This window comes from Schistocerca americana, chromosome X (assembly GCF_021461395.2).
Source record: "Schistocerca americana isolate TAMUIC-IGC-003095 chromosome X, iqSchAmer2.1, whole genome shotgun sequence".
In the NCBI taxonomy this organism is placed as follows: Eukaryota; Metazoa; Arthropoda; class Insecta; order Orthoptera; family Acrididae; genus Schistocerca; species Schistocerca americana.
Window position 1 is genome coordinate 1,004,875,342 of NC_060130.1, and position 19,318 is coordinate 1,004,894,659.

Consider the following 19,318-nt stretch of genomic DNA (forward strand, 5'->3'; position numbering starts at 1 on the left):
AATAAAGGAATTGCTACTGCAGTACATCTTTTTCCTGGTAATGAACACTTGAAGGCAAACTTACATTAACTATGGCCTCCATCCCTCCCTCAAATGATTTTAAGTTTAAAAAAACTGTTCCTTATATGTATTATGTACAGAGTGGTCAACAGTGCATATAATTTGTTTTTATGTTTTAAATTTGCTCGTAGTGCAATGTTCTAGTTGCCCTATATCTCGAACAGCTGTTACACTGTTAGATGCACTGGCCAAATAAAGAAATAACATAAATGTATTTATTTCTGTCATATTCTATGAATGTATTAGCATGTATCATTTCTATTTTTTAAACTGTTTTTTTTTATATTTTTGTATATTGGCACAGCTGATGTAAGTTTTCTCATTTCTATATTGCAAAGCAGCTGTTGTTTTGGCACAGTGAGTATGCAGAATTTTGTTGTCTATCTTCTGTTTTCACTTACTTGCTGCTTAAGGTAAATGGTACTTTTTCATGTCATAAGCATTTTTTTGTTGTTGCAAATACTGTATCTTTACAGAATCATTTTTATCCAGTATTTAGAATTTTATTGCCATCAGCCATCTATCTTTGTGGAAACACAAGATTTCTGGCTTTCAATAAATAAATAAAAAAGAAAAAAAACTGTTAAATCATAAAATAACCTAAAGTGAAGGATCCAGAGAACAGAAGTGAGAAGTCAGTGTCTGATGGGGTAGAGAGGGAGACAGGACCAGAGATGAACACCAGTGTATGATTAGGTCTTCTTGTTTATGAGACCAGGAAGGCTGTGGAAACAGAAAATATATTTGAGGGGCAATTACCATTTGCACAAGTCAGAGAAGCTTAGGTATAAATCGAGATTCTAGCAACTGTAAAGAAGCCACTGACATTGACAATGCCTCCTTTTAGATATCCCCAGAGCCAAAAGTCACATAGATTCAGATCAGATGATCTTGCAGGCCATGCATTTGGAAAACCTCTGGAGATAGCATGCTCAAGGAATGTTGCATTAATCAGCTCTTTCAGTGGTGGAGGGAAATGAGGTGTTGCCTCATCTTGCATAGAAACAGTGATTTCCATGCTGTTGAGCTCTTCCAAACAGCATGCTGTACAAGGAGATCACAATAACTTTCAGACATCATGCTACACCTGACAGGTCTTCTGAATGTATTCTGTTCAAAGAAGAATGGACAGAGAATAAAGGTGTTTACAAATCCGCACCACAAAGACACATACAGTGAGTGAAATGGCTCTTTGTGCACAACATCGATTTAACAGAATCTCAAAGCTCGCATATCTGTTTATTTACTGCACCCTGTAGAGTAAAATGTGCCTCACCACTCCATAGAATATTGCCTGGCCACTTGTCATCAATTTTGATGTATGCCAGAAACTGAAGAACAAATTCAGAATGTTACTGCAGATCACAAGGTTTCAGTTGCTCACCATATGAGTCTTGTACAGGTACCAGTGTAAAATCGACCATAAAACTTTCTGTTCTGTTGAACATGGGATGGACAGTTCTCATAACACTGCACGAGCACTAGCACTACCTGGGGCACATGCTGCATGGTCAGTTACAGCAACAGGAACCTCATCAATAACTTCCACCAGGATAGGATGCCTTCCTCTTCCTGGTGCCTTGCAAAGCTCACCCATGTTTTCAAATTACAGTAACATCTTCTTTAAACCATTTAATGATATCAAGCATCTCCTCAGAGCTCTGGGTCAGCAATACTGTCTAAAGGCAGCACTGTAATTGCTGCCATTTACATAAAACAGTTTCACTAACAATGCACAGTCTCTCATTTCAATAGCCACATTGCTCACTCACAATACGGCTTGTCAAATGACAGTGTGGATGTCATACCGTCATACAACCAAAGTACAGTGTAAGATCTGCACTTGATGGTCAAAATTGGAACTAATAATTTTCCAGTGTAAATCAGTTCCATATTAATCAATTAGCACATTTAGTTCTACTGCTATATGAAAATTACAGCTCACACTGAACTTCCATGGGTAACACTTTAATTATAACCACCTGGTAGTTTGGTGATTGTCATTCATATGGGTGAACTGTTCATGAATACTTGTGCACATGTTAAAAGCCATGCAGCTGTTGAAGAGGTATTGCATATGATGTGATTGCTGTCAGAGGTGACCCTGCCTCTGGCTGCACTGTTGACAGATCTGGAATAGGATGTGCTCCATGGATGCATGGGACAGGCCTTGCATGTCAGTATTTTAAATGGATATGAACAATAAGGCAAGTGGTTGTACATTGGGACCTCAAAAAGATGGATTAGAATGTTTTGTAGAAAAGTTAAGGTTGCATGGCCAATACCACTACATAAGAGACAGGACTGATATTCCTCATTTTGGGAATAATGAAAACAGAATAGTCATAGCCCTGATGTAGGACACTGTTCAGCTATTCCAATCCCATGTGATATTCAATATAATCAGTTTACTAGAGTAACTGGTTTACTTTCTTCTTTTTTTCCCTACACAATTTAGCAGTAATAGAAAGATGGTAGATAAGTTGTTGGTACTGCTTCCTCCTCAAATGTCTATTTCAAAAATATCCTCTAGTACAATGAAGAACATAAGGTCAAATAATAACTGTTCTATGTTTGATAGGAACATCGAATATAAAGTACTCTCATAATTCAGAGATCTAACTAGCTGAACATGTCTTCAGTTAGGATATAAATTCAGCTTGAGAGAACATTGAAGTTTATTATGTAAGATCATTACAGTAAATGTAGTGATGGTTGGTTGGTTGGGTTAAAGATTAAAGGGACCAAACTACAAAGGTCATCGGTCCCTTATTTCATAAAAACACAGAGCACAGGGGAACTATCCACCAGTCAAGCGAAGCACTAAAAGAAAAACTCCAGGGGAAGAAAAGCCCCATGGTCCATTGTAAGACAACATGGAAAACAGAGCACAGCAACAAAAACAACATAGAGAACAAAGGCAGATGGAATTAAAACTGCACAGCAGAGAACTGTGGCTGGCTGATCACGAAAATAATAGGATGAGCCAGCCACTCTGCAACACGTTAAAACCTCCAGCCTAAACGTTTAGGGCGGAGTCGAATCACAACACAAAACTAAGTAAAAGAGAGAGCTCAAAAGAGGGTGATGTTAAAAAAAATTTAAATGGACCTATAAAAGCCGCTTGCGCGAATAAAACTTAAAACCCGATCTGCCATAGAGACATTGTCACCTAAGAGAGATGATAAAGCACCCTGGAGATTAAAAGTTCGCCTGAGGGCGGTTAAAAGAGGACAGTCCAACAATATATGGGCCACCGACATAAGCACACCACAGCGACAATGAGGGGGGTCCTCTCGACGCAGCAGATGACCATGCGTCAGCCAAGAGTGACCAATGCGGAGCCTACAGAGAACCACAGAGTCCCTCCGAGAGGCCCGCATGGAGGAACCCCACACAGTCGTTGTCTCCTTTACACGCCGCAGCTTGTTGGGCACAGACAGGGTGCGCCATTCGTCGGCCCACATCCCAAAGACCCGACGGCGTAACACCGATCGGAGATCAGTGGCCGGGAGGCCGATCTCCAACGGCAGTTTGCGGGTGGCTTCTTTAGCTAACTTGTCGGCGTGTTCGTTGCCCGCTATCCCAACGTGTCCCGGGGTCCATATGAACACCACTGAACGGCCACGTTGTGCAAGAGCATGAACGGACTCCTGGATGGCAACAACAATGGGATGGCGTGGGTAGCACTGGTCAAGAGCCTGGAGACTACTGAGAGAGTCACTGCAAATGACAAAAGACTCGCCAGTGCTGGTACGAACACGCTCAAGGGCACGAAAAATAGCTGTTAGCTCTGCAGTGTAAACACTGCAGCCGTCCGGCAAGGAGCGTTGGTCGACATAGTCCGCATGAACATAAGCGTACCCCACACGGCCATCAACCATCGAGCCATCGGTATAGATAACCTCCGAGTCACGGGATTCGTCGAGGAGAGCAAGAAATTGGCGGCGCAAGACTGCAGGAGGAACTGAATCCTTTTGCCATTGGGAGAGGTCCAGCTGAAGCTGCGGCCGACGGATACACCAAGGTGGTGTATGTGGGCGGACCTGAAAAGCAGATGGAAGAGGCAAAGACTCGAGTTCACTAAGCAGGGACTGAACACGGATCCCAATTGCATGGCCTGATCGCGGCCGCCGGCGTGGAAGATGGACTGCCGCATCGGTGAAAAGGAGACGGTAGTTAGGGTGACGGGGAGAACAACGGACGTGGGCAGCATAGTTGGCTAAGAGTTGTTGACGCCGAATGTAGAGCGGAGGAACCCCAGCCTCAGCAAGTAGGCTATTAACAGGACTGGTGCGGAATGCTCCTGTCGCCTGTCGAACCCCACAGTGGTGAATGGGGTCCAGCAGTTGCAACGCTGAGTGCGACGCTGAGCCATACGCCACACTCCCATAATCCAGTCGGGACAGCACAAGGGCTTTGTAGAGCTGCAGCAGCGTGTTACGGTCGGCACCCCAAGTTGTGTTGCTGAGGCAGCGGAGGGCATTCAGATGCTGCCAGCACTGACGCTTGAGCTCACGAATATGTGGAAGCCAAGTAAGCCGGGCATCGAACAGCAATCCCAGAAAACGGTAAGTGTCAACAACCCTGAGCTTAGCATCCTGAAGATAAAGCTCAGGGTGGGGATGGACAGTGCGACGCCGACAAAAGTGCATAACACAAGTCTTCGCAGGAGAAAACTGAAACCCATGGGCTAGGGCCCACGCCTGTGCCTTGCGTATGGCTCCCTGCAACCGACGTTCTGCAACGCCAATGGTGGAGGAGCTGAAAAAGATGCAGAAATCGTCAGCATATAACGTGGGCGAGACAGAGGACCCTACTGCTGCTGCAAGGCCATTAATGGCCACAAGGAAAAGGGGCACGCTCAATACAGAGCCCTGTGGAACGCCGTTCTCCTGGATATGAAGGGAACTATGGGATGTGCCAATTAAAACGCGGAATGTCCGAACAGATAAAAAATTCTGAATAAAAATGGGGAGAGAGCCCCGGAGACCCCACCCGTGCAACGTGGCGAGAATATGGTGGCGCCACGTCGTGTCATATGCTCTGGAGAGGTCAAAAAAGACGGAGACGAGGTGTTGGCGCCTGGAAAAAGCAGTGCGGATTGCAGACTCAAGGAGGACCAAAGTATCGGCGGTGGAACGGCCCTGACGGAAGCCGCTCTGGCATGGAGCCAGGAGACCCCGAGACTCGAGCAGCCAACACAGCCGTCGACTCACCATGCGTTCCAGCAGCTTGCACAGAGTATTGGTTAAGCTAATGGGCCGATAACTATCCACAGTAAGCGGGTCCTTACCAGGCTTCAGCACTGGAATGATGGTACTTTCTCGCCATTGCGACGGAAAGACACCATCACCCCATAGGCGGTTGAAGATGGCAAGAACACATCGCTGACAGTCCGGGGACAGGTGTTTTAGCATCTGATTGTGGACGCCATCTGGCCCAGAGGCTGTATCGGGGCACTGTGCCAGGGCGCCCTGGAGTTCCCACAAACTAAATGGGGCGTTATACGCCTCAGGGTGGCGAGAAGCGAAAGAAAGCCGTTTGCCTTCCTCCCGGCGTTTGAGCGCGCAAAACGCAGGCGGGTAATTCCCCGACGCAGAGGCCCGGACATAGTGCTGAGCGAAATGCTCGGCGATTGCATCGGCAGCGGTGGATACTGCCCCGTTGATGGTAAGCCCTGGGACACCTGTAGAGTACTGCAATCCAAAGATGCGCCGAATCTTCAGCCACACCTGGGAGGGGGAAGTACGGGAACCAATCTTGGAAACGTACCTCTCCCAACACTCCTGTTTCCGCCGTTTGATAAGCCTCCGTACCTGAGCACGGAGACGTTTGAATAAAATGAGGTTCTCCAAAGACGGGTGCCGCTTATGTCGCTGAAGAGCCCGCCGACGTTCTTTAATGGCGGCAGCGACCTCTGGAGACCACCAAGGCACCGACTTTCGCCGGGGGCACCCGAACGAACGAGGAATGGTACGTTCCGCAGCGGAAACAATCGCTGCAGTCAGTGTCTCAACCGCCACATCGATGGTACCATGGGGGAGAGAGTCAACAGTGGCAGCAGAGCAGAACGTGTCCCAGTTCGCCTTGCTAAATGCCCATCTAGGCGAGCGCGCAAAGGAGTGACGCTGTGGTAGTGAAAGGAAGATCGGAAAATGGTCACTACCACACAAGTCCTCATGGACTCTCCAGTGGACCGATGGTACAAGCCCTGGGCTGCACAACGACAGATCGATGGCCGAGAACGTGCCATGCGCCACACTGAAATGTGTGGCGGCGCCAGAGTTTAAGAGGCAGAGGTCGAGTTGGGAGATGAGATTCTCGACCTCCCTGCCTCGGCCAGTAACCTTCGTTCCACCCCACAGGGGATTGTGGGCGTTAAAATCCCCCAGGAGAAGAAAAGGCGTGGGGAGTTGGGCGACAAGCGCAGCCATTTCGGTCAGGGAGACTGTACCACCTGGAGGGAGATAGACACTGCAGACGGTTATGTCCTGGGTAGTCCTTACACGGACAGCCACAGCTTCCAATGATGTTTGAAGGGGCACAGGAGCACTATATACAGAGGTAAGGACATACACGCAGGCTCCACCTGACACACAATTGTAAGTGCTACGGTTGCAGTAATAGCCCCTGTATCCACGAAGAACAGGGGTCCGCATTGCCGGGAACCAGGTTTCTTGGAGGGCAATGCAGAAAGCAGGTGTCAGGCTTAGGAGCTGTCGTAGCTCAGGGAGATGGCTAAAATAACCGCCACAATTCCACTGGAGGATTGTACAAAGCGTGTCCGGTAGGGGCATGCAGGCATTGAAAAGGCAAATTACTTGGCAGGGTCACATGCTGCCACCGACTGAGCGACGGACGTCACTACGGCCATCGTTTCTGAGGAGACGGCGAGATCCAGGTCATCAGGGGACGCAAAGAGCTCGACCTCGTCCTCAGAGGCTGAGCTGACAGGGAGCGTTGGTGCGGGAACCACTGGGTCCTTATTCTTCTTGGAGAGCTTCCTTTTCTCTCTCTTGTCTTTGGGAGGAGGGTTGTCATGCTGGGAGGGCTTTCCTGACGCATCATCAGGAACAGAGGAAGAGCGTGAAGCCCTTCGACCAGCAGCTGGTGGCTTCTTCAGCCACTGGCTAGTGTCTTGTGAGACACTGGGGAAGTCCTTGGAAGGGACGCCCCCAAGGGATCCCTTCCGAACAAGTGAGGCCGGAGGAGGCTGTTGCGTCCCCGGCTGAGCAGCCGGAGGGAGCTGTCGCTTCCCCGGCTGAGGAGCCGGAGAGGGCTGTCGCCGCTCCGGCTGAGAGGTGGGGACCAACGTCCCCGGTTGCTTGGGGCGCACTGCTCCCAAACTCGGTGTTTTGGGAGCAGTGGAAGAGAGAGCGGCCTGTCCCAGCGGTGGGGCAGACGTTACCTGATTTCTCTGTGGGCCAACAGAGAAGGGAGTCTGTGCAGGAGCTGGTGGCGGCAGTGTGACAGTAGCATAACTCCTCAACATAGGTGTGGGGTTGAGCCGTTCTAATTTCTTCTTTGCCTCTTGGTAACTTAAACGGTCCAAGGTCTTAATTTCTTGTATCTTCCGCTCTCGTTGATAGACTGCACAGTCTGGTGAGCAGGGAGAATGATGCTCCCCACAGTTAACGCAGGTGGGAGGCGGAGCACATGGAGCATTAGGATGTGGAGGTCGTCCACAATCACGACACGTGGGGCTGGAAGTGCACCTGGAGGACATGTGTCCGAATTTCCAGCACTGGAAGCATCGCATAGGGGGCGGGACATAGGGCTTGACATCGCACCGGTATATCATGACCTTGACTTTCTCAGGCAAGCAGTCGCCCTCAAAGGCCAGGATGAAAGCACCGGTAGCGACCCTATTATCCTTCGGCCCCCGAAAGACACGACGGACAAAGTGTACACCTCGTCGTGCCAGGTTCTCACGTAGCTCGTCATCAGACTGTAGCAGAAGATCTTTATGAAAAATAATCCCCTGGACCAAATTTAAGGACTTATGGGGAGTGACAGTGACGGGGATGTCACCGAGCTTCTCACAGGCGAGTAATGCCTGGGACTGCGCAGATGAAGCTGCTTGTATCAAAATGGCCCCGCTCCTCATTTTGGAAAGAGATGCCACTTCCCCAAACTTATCTTCGAGATTGTGCACGAAGAAAAGAGGCTTAGTCCCCAAAAACGAATCCCCATCAGTTCTGCTGCATACAAGGTATCGTGGCGAATACGGCTCCTGTCTGTCTGCAGCCCTACGTTCCTCCCATGGTGTGGCTAGGGAAGGGAACGACTTCGGGTTATATGTCACAGCGTTAAATTCCACCTTACCACGCTTAGAGACATTGGCGGTCGGACGACCACCAGATTGAGATTTCACCCGCTTCATTGCGGGGCATCCGCCCCGATGCCACCCACTCCGACCAGGGGCTCTCCCCACGGGCGCCACCCAGCCACAGCAAAGGCCACCTGGCAGGATGGCCGTTGCCGGGAGTCCCGATGCCCCAGAGAGACGAGCATCTACTCCTTGGCTTACGTGGGGAGGTGTCAGCTCAGGCATCGGCAGTACGATCCCTGTGTTGTCAGGGGGCTACAACCTAGAGGGTACATGACGACCCCACCACAACGGGCTGGCTACCGTGCTGGATTTTGGGTGCCATGGGTAGTCCATAGTGATCGTAGGTGCTGGTGGTGACGCACTAAGGGCGGTACTTACACAATACATCAGGTGTCTATGCCCAAAATGAGGGATGGAGGGTGCAGGTACGACGCAAAGACGATCAAGAGTGCCAAGGTCGTAGGGCACAGAGGACTGATGGTGCACCACGTAAGGTGTCCTTCCCCAAAAGGCTCGTACTTCTGTGGAATTTGGAAAAATGGAGGTCAAACCCTAATGGGGACCATCACATTAAGGCCAAAACGTTTGAGACTCCTTTTAGTCGCCTCTTACGACAGGCAGGAATACCGCGGGCCTATTCTTACCCCCGAACCCGCAGGGGGGAAATGTAGTGAATATATAATTACATTACATAGAGAAATAGGCACTTGTAAACGAGGTTACATTTTCTGTTTCTTGCTCATGTGATTGTGTAATTACTTCAGAGTTAAGTGCAATTCTGATTTAAAAAAAGTGGTGATGAAGGAAATAAACTGAATGCAACATTTTGCAAGCTCTAGGGATTGAACACATCAGCTCGTTATTACAACAGCTACAGAAATCCTATTAATTAAAAATTTACCTATTCTTATTCTGCTTTAACAGGAAATTCTGAGTATATTCAAAGGAGAACAATGAAAATGGTTAAAAATTTGTCTGCAACATAGTGGAAGCTCATACAATTCAAGAAGAATCTGAACTGGCAGATGATTATATAATGTTGAAATTGATTTTTAAGATTTTAATTTTAAAGTTGTATATCTGTTTAATATAAGATATTTAACATGTACATTTAATGTTAACACTAATTTTTTTATCTTTGCATTGCAATTGTAACACGCTATCACTAACACAGCTTATTACACTGTATGTGTTCAGTGACATGTAAGTATCTGAATTATCAAAAAATGGCCATTTTCTGATGAAGCCAGCTCAGTAAAGGTGTCTTCAGTAGTCCCTACATCTTTCTCCTGCAGAAAATACAAAAATTAAATTAAGTACTGCTCATGCATGGGTCTATGTTTTGTACACAATCCATATATAGTTCACCTATGGATGGAATTTGAATAAACTTTGATATGCAGGAGACACAACTAAGACAGGATGCCCAAAATATATTCAGAATGAGAAAATGCAGTGTGAGTCAAAAGTCTAACATTTGACAATTCAATACTTCATGGAAAAATGTAGGTAGAGAGGTGAGAATTGACACATATGCTTGAAATGACAGAGGGTTTTACTGAAACAAAAAAAGTGCACAAAGTGACTGACATATGCTGCTTCATATGACACAAAAGCAATAATTAGCATATAAATTGATTTTTAGCAAAGACAATGTTCTTTATAGCAAATGCTTAGCATGTTGGCCATCATTCATCAACAATACCTGTAGTCAAGACATAAGGCTGTGAACAACATTGTACAGCATACGAGTAGGTATGGTGAGGAAATTACTGTTGTACGTTGTCTTTTATCATCCCTAATGCGGTCAGATGATCGAGGTAGACTTGCAGCTTCAGGTAACCCCACAACCAATAATCACACAGATTGAAGTCTGGAGACATGGGAGGCCAGGTAGGCCAAGCATCATGGCTACGGTGGTTCAGCATGTGATCCTCACCAAACAATGTGCAGGTGTAGCAATATGAGGTGGAGCACCATCCTGAATAAAAGGTCATGCCTTCCAGCAGGTGTTTCTTATCCAGGCTGATTATCTCTCTCTCTCTCTCTCTCTGTCTCTCTCTCTCTCTCTCTCTCTCTCTCTCTCTCTCACACACACACACACACGCACACACACACACACACACACACACACACACACACACACACACACACACTACAGCACATTTTATACATGATTCTCATGTGGTGTCACTGATGTGTTGCTATCCAGTGCCAGCTTCTGGCCAGTTTTTGCACCTTTTTGTTCCATCAAAACCCCATGCCATTTCAGATGTGTGTGTCAATTTTTACCTCTCTACCTACATTATTCTGTGAATTAGTGCATCTTCAAATGCTAATGAACTTTTGGCTCACCCTGTATATTAACACATTCCAGTTGGGCTACAGTTGTTGCTGTAGCCTCCCACATGTAAACAGTTTCAATTTCTTTGTGTCGCTGCTGCTTATAAGATAAAGGATTCAGGCAAATTACCCTGCAATTCAAAAATACTGGCATTGATTTCAAAAGCATCATCGATTTAAGAACCAGATACTTCAAGAAGCATCAGTATTTCTTCATCAATCATAGTGTGCCCAATTTTACAACAAAGCTTTTTCAATCAAGACAATTATGGAAGTGCACTGCAACAATGAGTGAGTGGGAAGTGATTACACCTGTAATACATTTTTCAAGACATGGCCAACTTTGTGGAAGCAGGAACGTCCATTTAATGTCTCTTAGAAGCACTTAAAGATCAAACAACTGACTTCAAGCCATCACTGCTTGGAAATAACGCATCATGAAGTAACATCCAGGAAAGCTGCACTAGGAAATTCTTTGAGAAATGGCTGTTAGGCACATCACAACACACCTGTAGTTTCTACAGGCAGTGATCAGTATGTATTAAAGTGTAGTTGATGCCAAGTTCTAGGGGACAGTGTTAAGAGTTTTTGGACACACATAAGCTATGCCAAAGTGATCATGCACCCCAAAGAAGAACAGTCAGAGCTGTCCCCCCTTCCACAAAACTACCATTCTGCAGGGGGTATTTCCCTAAACAGATTTAGAAAAATTTATAATTTTGTATGTAGGTTTCTTAGAAATGAAGTATATTTAAAACTTCACTAAAATTAAGAACACTGATGAAAAATGTTGCAAACAACAAATAAAATGTATCATCATACTAAATAAATTACCAAAAATATTAATAGTGCATAAATAATTGATTACAAACACAACTGGACTGCAACTGGACTGCAACTGCTGTGTTCGGATGCAGGCTGAGTTGGCATCCCTTCGCTCCCAGCTACAGGCAGTGTTGGCTTCGGTCACACAGCTTGAGGCTGTTGCCAATGGGTGTCACTGTGGGGGTCCGGATGGGGGTTTGTCGGGGACGGCCAGCTCGTCCCACGCATCCCCTGATCGGACTACGACTGTGGTTGCCCGGGATAATGCCCGCATTGAGGCTGATCCCTCACCTGTGGTAGAGTGGGAGGTCGTTTCAAGGTGTGGCAGGGGGCGAAAGACATTCCGGAGGGCTGAACGGAAAGCCTCTCCAGTTTGTCTGACGAAACGGTTTCAGGCTCTGTCTCAGGCTGATACTGATCTTCGGCCTGACATGGCTGCTTGTCCTGTTCCAGAGGTTGCCCCTCAGTCTGCAAGATCCGGGCAGTTGCAGAGGGTGGGCTTACTGGTAGTTGGGAGCTCCAACGTCAGGCGCGTAATGGGGCCCCTTAGGTAAATGGCAGCAAGAGAGGGGAAGAAAACCAATGTGCACTCCGTGTGCATACCTGGGGGAGTCATTCCAGATGTGGAAAGGGTCCTTCCGGATGCCATGAAGGGTACAGGGTGCACCCATCTGCAGGTGGTCGCTCATGTCGGCACCAATGATGTGTGTCGCTATGGATCGGAGGAAATCCTCTCTGGCTTCCGGTGGCTATCTGATTTGGTGAAGACTGCCAGTCTCGCTAGCGGGATGAAAGCAGAGCTCACCATCTGCAGCATCGTCGACAGGACTGACTGCGGACCTTTGGTACAGAGCCGAGTGGAGGGTCTGAATCAGAGGCTGAGACGGTTCTGCGACCGTGTGGGCTGCAGATTCCTCGACTTGCGCCATAGGGTGGTGGGGTTTCGGGTTCCGCTGGATAGGTCAGGAGTCCACTACACGCAACAAGCGGCTACACGGGTAGCAGGGGTTGTGTGGCGTGGGCTGGGCGGTTTTTTAGGTTAGATGGCCTTGGGCAAGTACAGAAAGAGCAACAGCCTCAACGGGTGCGGCGCAAAGTCAGGACATGCGGGGACCAAGCAGCAATCGGTATTGTAATTGTCAACTGTCGAAGCTGCGTTGGTAAAGTACCGGAACTTCAAGCGCTGATAGAAAGCACCGAAGCTGAAATCGTTATAGGTGCAGAAAGCTGGCTTAAGCCAGAGATAAATTCTGCCGAAATTTTTACAAAGGTACAGACGGTGTTTAGAAAGGATAGACTGCATGCAACCGGTGGTGGAGTGTTCGTCGCTGTTAGTAGTAGTTTATCCTGTAGTGAAGTAGAAGTGGATAGTTCCTGTGAATTATTATGGGTGGAGGTTACACTAAACAACCGAACTAGGCTAATAATTGGCTCCTTTTACCGACCTCCCGACTGAGCAGCATTAGTGGCAGAACAACTGAGAGAAAATTTGGAATACATTTCACATAAATTTTCTCAGCATGTCATAGTCTTAGGTGGAGATTTCAATTTACCAGATATAGACTGGGACACTCAGATGTTTAGGACGGGTGGTAGGGACAGAGCATCGAGTGACATTATACTGAGTGCACTATCCGAAAATTACCTCGAGCAATTAAACAGAGAACCGACTCGTGGAGATAACATCTTGGACCTACTGATAACAAACAGACCCGAACTTTTTGACTCTGTATGTGCAGAACAGGGAATCAGTGATCATAAGGCCGTTGCAGCATCCCTGAATATGGAAGTTAATAGGAATATAAAAAAAGGGAGGAAGGTTTATCTGTTTAGCAAGAGTAATAGAAGGCAGATTACAGACTACCTAACAGATCAAAACGAAAATTTCTGTTCCGACACTGACAATGTTGAGTGTTTATGGAAAAAGTTCAAGGCAATCGTAAAATGCGTTTTAGACAGGTACGTGCCGAGTAAAACTGTGAGGGACGGGAAAAACCCACCGTGGTACAACAACAAAGTTAGGAAACTACTGCGAAAGCAAAGAGAGCTCCACTCCAAGTTTAAACGCAGCCAAAACCTCTCAGACAAACAGAAGCTAAACGATGTCAAAGTTAGCGTAAGGAGGGCTATGCGTGAAGCATTCATTGAATTCGAAAGTAAAATTCTATGTACCGACTTGACAGAAAATCCTAGGAAGTTCAGGTCTTACGATAAATCAATAAGTGGCTCGAAACAGCATATCCAGACACTACGGGATGATAATGGCATTGAAACAGAGGATGACACGCGTAAAGCTGAAATACTAAACACCTTTTTCCAAAGCTGTTTCACAGAGGAAGACCGCACTGCAGTTCCTTCTCTAAATCCTTGCACAAACGAAAAAATGGCTGACATCGAAATAAGTGTCCAAGGAATAGAAAAGCAACTGGAATCACTCAATAGAGGAAAGTCCACTGGACCTGACGGGATACCAATTCGATTCTACACAGAGTACGCGAAAGAACTTGCCCCCCTTCTAACAGCTGTGTACCGCAAGTCTCTAGAGGAAAGGAGGGTTCCAAATGATTGGAAAAGAGCACAGATAGTCCCAGTCTTCAAGAAGGGTCGTCGAGCAGATGCGCAAAACTATAGACCTATATCTCTGACGTCAATCTCTTGTAGAATTTTAGAACATGTTTTTTGCTCGCCTATCATGTCATTTCTGGAAACCCAGAATCTACTATGTAGGAATCAACATGGATTCCGGAAACAGCGATCGTGTGAGACCCAACTCGCTTTATTTGTTCATGAGACCCAGAAAATATTAGATACAGGCTCCCAGGTAGATGCTATTTTTCTTGACTTCCGGAAGGCGTTCGATACAGTTCCGCACTGTCGCCTGATAAACAAAGTAAGAGCCTACGGAATATCAGACCAGCTGTGTGGCTGGATTGAAAAGTTTTTAGCAAACAGAACACAGCATGTTGTTATCAATGGAGAGACGTCTACAGACGTTAAAGTAACCTCTGGCGTGCCACAGGGGAGTGTTATGGGACCATTGCTTTTCACAATATATACAAATGACCTAGTAGATAGTGTCGGAAGTTCCATGCGGCTTTTCGCGGATGATGCTGTAGTATACAGAGATGTTGCAGCATTAGAAAATTGTAGCGAAATGGAGGAAGATCTGCAGCGGATAGGCACTTGGTGCAGGGAGTGGCAACTGACCCTTAACATAGACAAATGTAATGTATTGCGAATACATAGAAAGAAGGATCCTTTATTGTATGATTATATGATAGCGGAACAAACATTGGTAGCAGTTACTTCTGTAAAATATCTGGGATTATGCGTACGGAACGATTTGAAGTGGAATGATCATATAAAATTAATTGTTGGTAAGGCGGGTACCAGGTTGAGATTCATTGGGAGAGTGCTTAGAAAATGTAGTCCATCAACAAAGGAGGTGGCTTACAAAACACTCGTTCGACCTATACTTGAGTAATGCCCATCAGTGTGGGATCCGTACCAGATCGGTCTGATGGAGGAGATAGAGAAGATCTAAAGAAGAGCGGCGCGTTTTGTCACAGGGTTATATGGTAACCGTGATAGCGTTACGGAGATGTTTAATAAACTCAAGTGGCAGACTCTGCAAGAGAGGCGCTCTGCATCGCGGTGTAGCTTGCTCGCCAGGTTTCGAGAGGGTGCGTTTCTGGATGAGGTATCGAATATATTGCTTCCCCCTACCTATACCTCCTGAGGAGATCACGAATGTAAAATTAGAGAGATTAGAGTGCGCACGGAGGCTTTCAGACAGTCGTTCTTCCCGCGAACCATACGCGACTGGAACAGGAAAGGGAGGTAATGACAGTGGCACGTAAAGTGCCCTCCGCCACACACCGTTGGGTGGCTTGCGGAGTATCAATGTAGATGTAGATGTAGAAGAATTAGATCAGAATCAGGATTTTATTGTCTCGTAACATATATGTTATATCATTGATTTAGTGTACAGGAGACTCGTCAAGCTTATGACTATAATAGATTGTACATGGAGAACAACGTTTACTAGAGCTATAAAATATCTGAATATAAAACCACTCCATCTACAGGCCACAAGTGGCCCATCAGGACCATCCAACCACCTTGTCATCCTCAGTGGAGGATGCGGATAGGTGGGGCGTATGGTCAGCACACCGCTCTCCCCGTCAGTATGATGGTATTCTGGACTGTAGCCACTACTATTCAGTCGAGTAGCTAGTCAATTGTCATCACGAGGCTGAGTGCACCCTGAAAAATGGCAACAGCGCATGGCGGCCTGGACGGTCACCCACCCAAGTGCCGACCACGCCCGACAGCACTTAACTTCGGTGATCTCACAGGAACCAGTGTATCCACTGCGGCAAGGCCATTGCTATCTGAATATATATACTATTATAATTTTTATCCTGCTCAAATGGTCAGATCACCATTTAAAACTTTACCAATAGAGTAATAGCATTTTTGTACCAGAGTGCTATATAATTTTCTTTTTACTGAATCAGTTTCAATCTTTTGCAAATTTGTCTTTTTAAACTTGTATATTTTCATTCCCATATAACATAGGGTCTGCATGAAAAGATTGAGTCTATGTCTAGGAAGCATGAAACTTTCTCTGTTTCTAGTTTCATATCTGTGCCGGAAGTTATTTGAAGCAAACAGTTTTGGATTATTATTTGTGAAAACAATTATTTCCTAGAAATACAGTGAGGGAACCCTTAGTATGTTTAGGTCTCTTAATAGTGGGTGACAAGATTCTCTTGGCTTTGTGCTACACATGTTCCTTATATTTATGTTCTGTAAAGTTAATATTCTTACCAAATTACTAGCATTTTGCCAGAAGACAGTGGTGTATCTCACTATTTCCACAAAGTAGCTATGGAGCACTACCTTTTTCATGTCTGTGGCAGTTGCATTGGCTAAGATTGACATAGCAAATGCCAGGCTGTTCAGTTTATTTTTTAAATCGTCTATATATGATGACCAAGACAGATTTCTGCCCATCTCCATTCCTAAGAATTTAACACACACTGTTTTGCTTAGTTCCAGACTTCTGTGCGTAATTTGAATACCATTTATTTTAGATTGTTTTGTCTTAAACTCCACAAACTGTGTTTTTGAAATATTTAGTTTTAGACCATTTAGATGGAACCACACATTTAGGATTTTCTAGAGATTTTATGACATTTTCAGGAACATCTTCTGCATTTTTCTTTTCTATCAGTACTGATGTGTCATCGGTGAATAAAACCAAATGACGATAATTATAATCAAGGTATATATAACTGAGAGTTGAGAAAATATCTCCTTCCAAGAATTCTGTTTTTATTATAATTTTACGTCTTATTTCCTTTTTTTGAGCAAAGCAAACTAATTGATTATGTCATGGAAGTCAAGTTTAGCAGCTGTGTCATAGTCCATAAAGACAGTTGAATTTGATTGTCTGTTGTCATTCATGCTTATCCTTACAAAGATTTTTATAATCCTTAGTTTGCTGAAACTGTGTTCACCAAATACTGCAGTCACTAATATTGTCATAAATATCTTTAACATTATTACAACTTTTTGAATTACATTTCTTAGCGTACACTTATATCAGAATGGGAAATTGTGTCTATGCTCTTCATCAGCTCTTAAACCTTTAACTTGAAAGCAGCTATTTCATAAACTGTCTCCACTGTATAAACGTCTCTGCTACATTTTTCATGAGTTCCTCTCGATATCTGAGAGGTGAGCATAGATGGCAGCCATGGGGAGGACCGAGGTTCAATTGCTGCTAGTGTCAAGGATTTTTCCTTTGTGGGAGAACTGGTATAGTGTGCACCCAGCCTCATGATGCCAACTGAGGAGCTGCTTGACTGAGTAGTAGGGCTCCACAGTATGGAAAGTCTATAAACTGGCTGGGAGAGAGGTATGCTGACCACATGCCCCTCCATACTGCATCCACATAATGCCAGAAGATAGAGGATGAGACGGTGGCCAGCAGACATCCCTTGGGCCTTCACACCCTGAACAAGAATTCATTTAAACAGTTTTCAAGATATGATACTGAGTTTTCATATTAAGACATTTCTTAATAGGAAATTTTAGTCAGATAAAACTGAATATGGGTGTCAAAACACATAATATATTCTTCCATGTATTTTATGTCACTGGATTCATCTTAAGTATGATTATAATGGTTTGTGCTGCAGGTTTACTGCTAGCACACCTCCAGTGCAGTCCATCAATGATGAAACAAACCCACTAATTTTTGGCACTTTTGACCTGCAACAGCACTATACACCTACCTATGATTCACTCAGATATGCACATACAAGTGACATCCAGCAATCACTGAACTGAGAGAGAACTTGAAGGACTGTAATATACTCTTTAGAGATACTAAATTACAATATTTTTAACAAAATACAAACTCACCAGAAAAAATACAGAGATTATCTGACTGATGTTAAAGCTCTGCTGCACCCTGGAATATCAGGCTAACACTAAAAATTTGTTAAAACTCTTTTCTGGTGGCACCAGAAGTCAAGCCATGTGAGTCAACAACTGTCAAACTGCAAGCTGGGGGGAAATACTGAGCAGACTGAGATGAACATGGATGTGATTGTGACAAGTGGGACCTGCTGAGTGCCCCAATTTGCAAGTGAAGCACAACAACATTGTGGCAACAGACAGATATCATAATACTGGTAACAGAGCAGAGTGACACAAGAAACCACAGTTATAAGCAACAGTAACTATACAGCCACTGATTCTACAGAAATTGGTATTTGGAAAGATGAAGCTAATAGGAGAGCTGATCATGCAAGTAATCTAGTATACATGACGTCATTGCTACCTGCACTGCAGCAGAGTGGACAGAAAGTACCAGTATAAATACTATGCAACTCTCAGTTGCAGCAGTCCCGTGATACAGGGGAAGCTATGTCAGTTGACCCTCTGCATGCCTTATGGTCTACAATCATCTATGGAGTTGCCAATCTCACTGGTGAGACTCTGACACTGCAAGCTGCAGTGACAACTTCTGAGTCATCACTGATTGGGTGCAGAGACTGCCACCAGTCTGCTGGCCTACTGGAGACTTGACCAGCCAGGCCAGGAAGCTGTATACTATCTGCCGATGTGAGAAAGAACCGCTGCTGCTGCTCGCCCCATTTCTGCAGCCAACAATGATGCTGCCAGCCTCTAGGGGCCGTGGGTTGGACTCTACACAATGAGTACTTCCAGCTGGGCTGGATATTGAGTCTCCTGGCACACATACTCAATGAGAGCACCTCAGAGATTGGCCCACAGAGGCTGCTGTCCACCATTGTCCAGTAAGGACTATGTCTGTCAGTGTCTGGGGCCACTGACCAAGCTGTGTCATTAATGGCCAACACACCATCCTTATGTGATTTGGCAGAACTGCTGAAGATGAACTCTCACTTCTGCTGACTGGGTCTGCACTCCACTGGCCTGACGGAGCTACCGTTGCCTAAACTTCTGATTGATAAATGTTTTGTTATGATTCATGTTTTTTTTATGCTGTCAAGCATGAGCAGATCCTTCTCAACACATCCTACTCAGTTCAGTCCGGACACATGTGGGGATCTGGGCTGTCTTGGTCACACATATCCAACATCAGAAGTGGCGGACACCACTATATCTGGGGTTAGCAAATGGCTACCAATGGTGGAGACGTCTGAGCTTGCTGCCACACCCATATGTCTACAACAGCTGCAGCTGTCATCTTTTGTG

General features: G+C 45.6%; 1 protein-coding gene across 4 annotated transcripts in view; it reads right to left on the reverse strand.

Moving 5' to 3' along the window:
- The window catches only part of LOC124555585, a 150,054-nt gene that overhangs the window by 110,666 nt on the left and 20,070 nt on the right, over window positions 1-19,318 (reverse strand). The window lies entirely within an intron of this gene.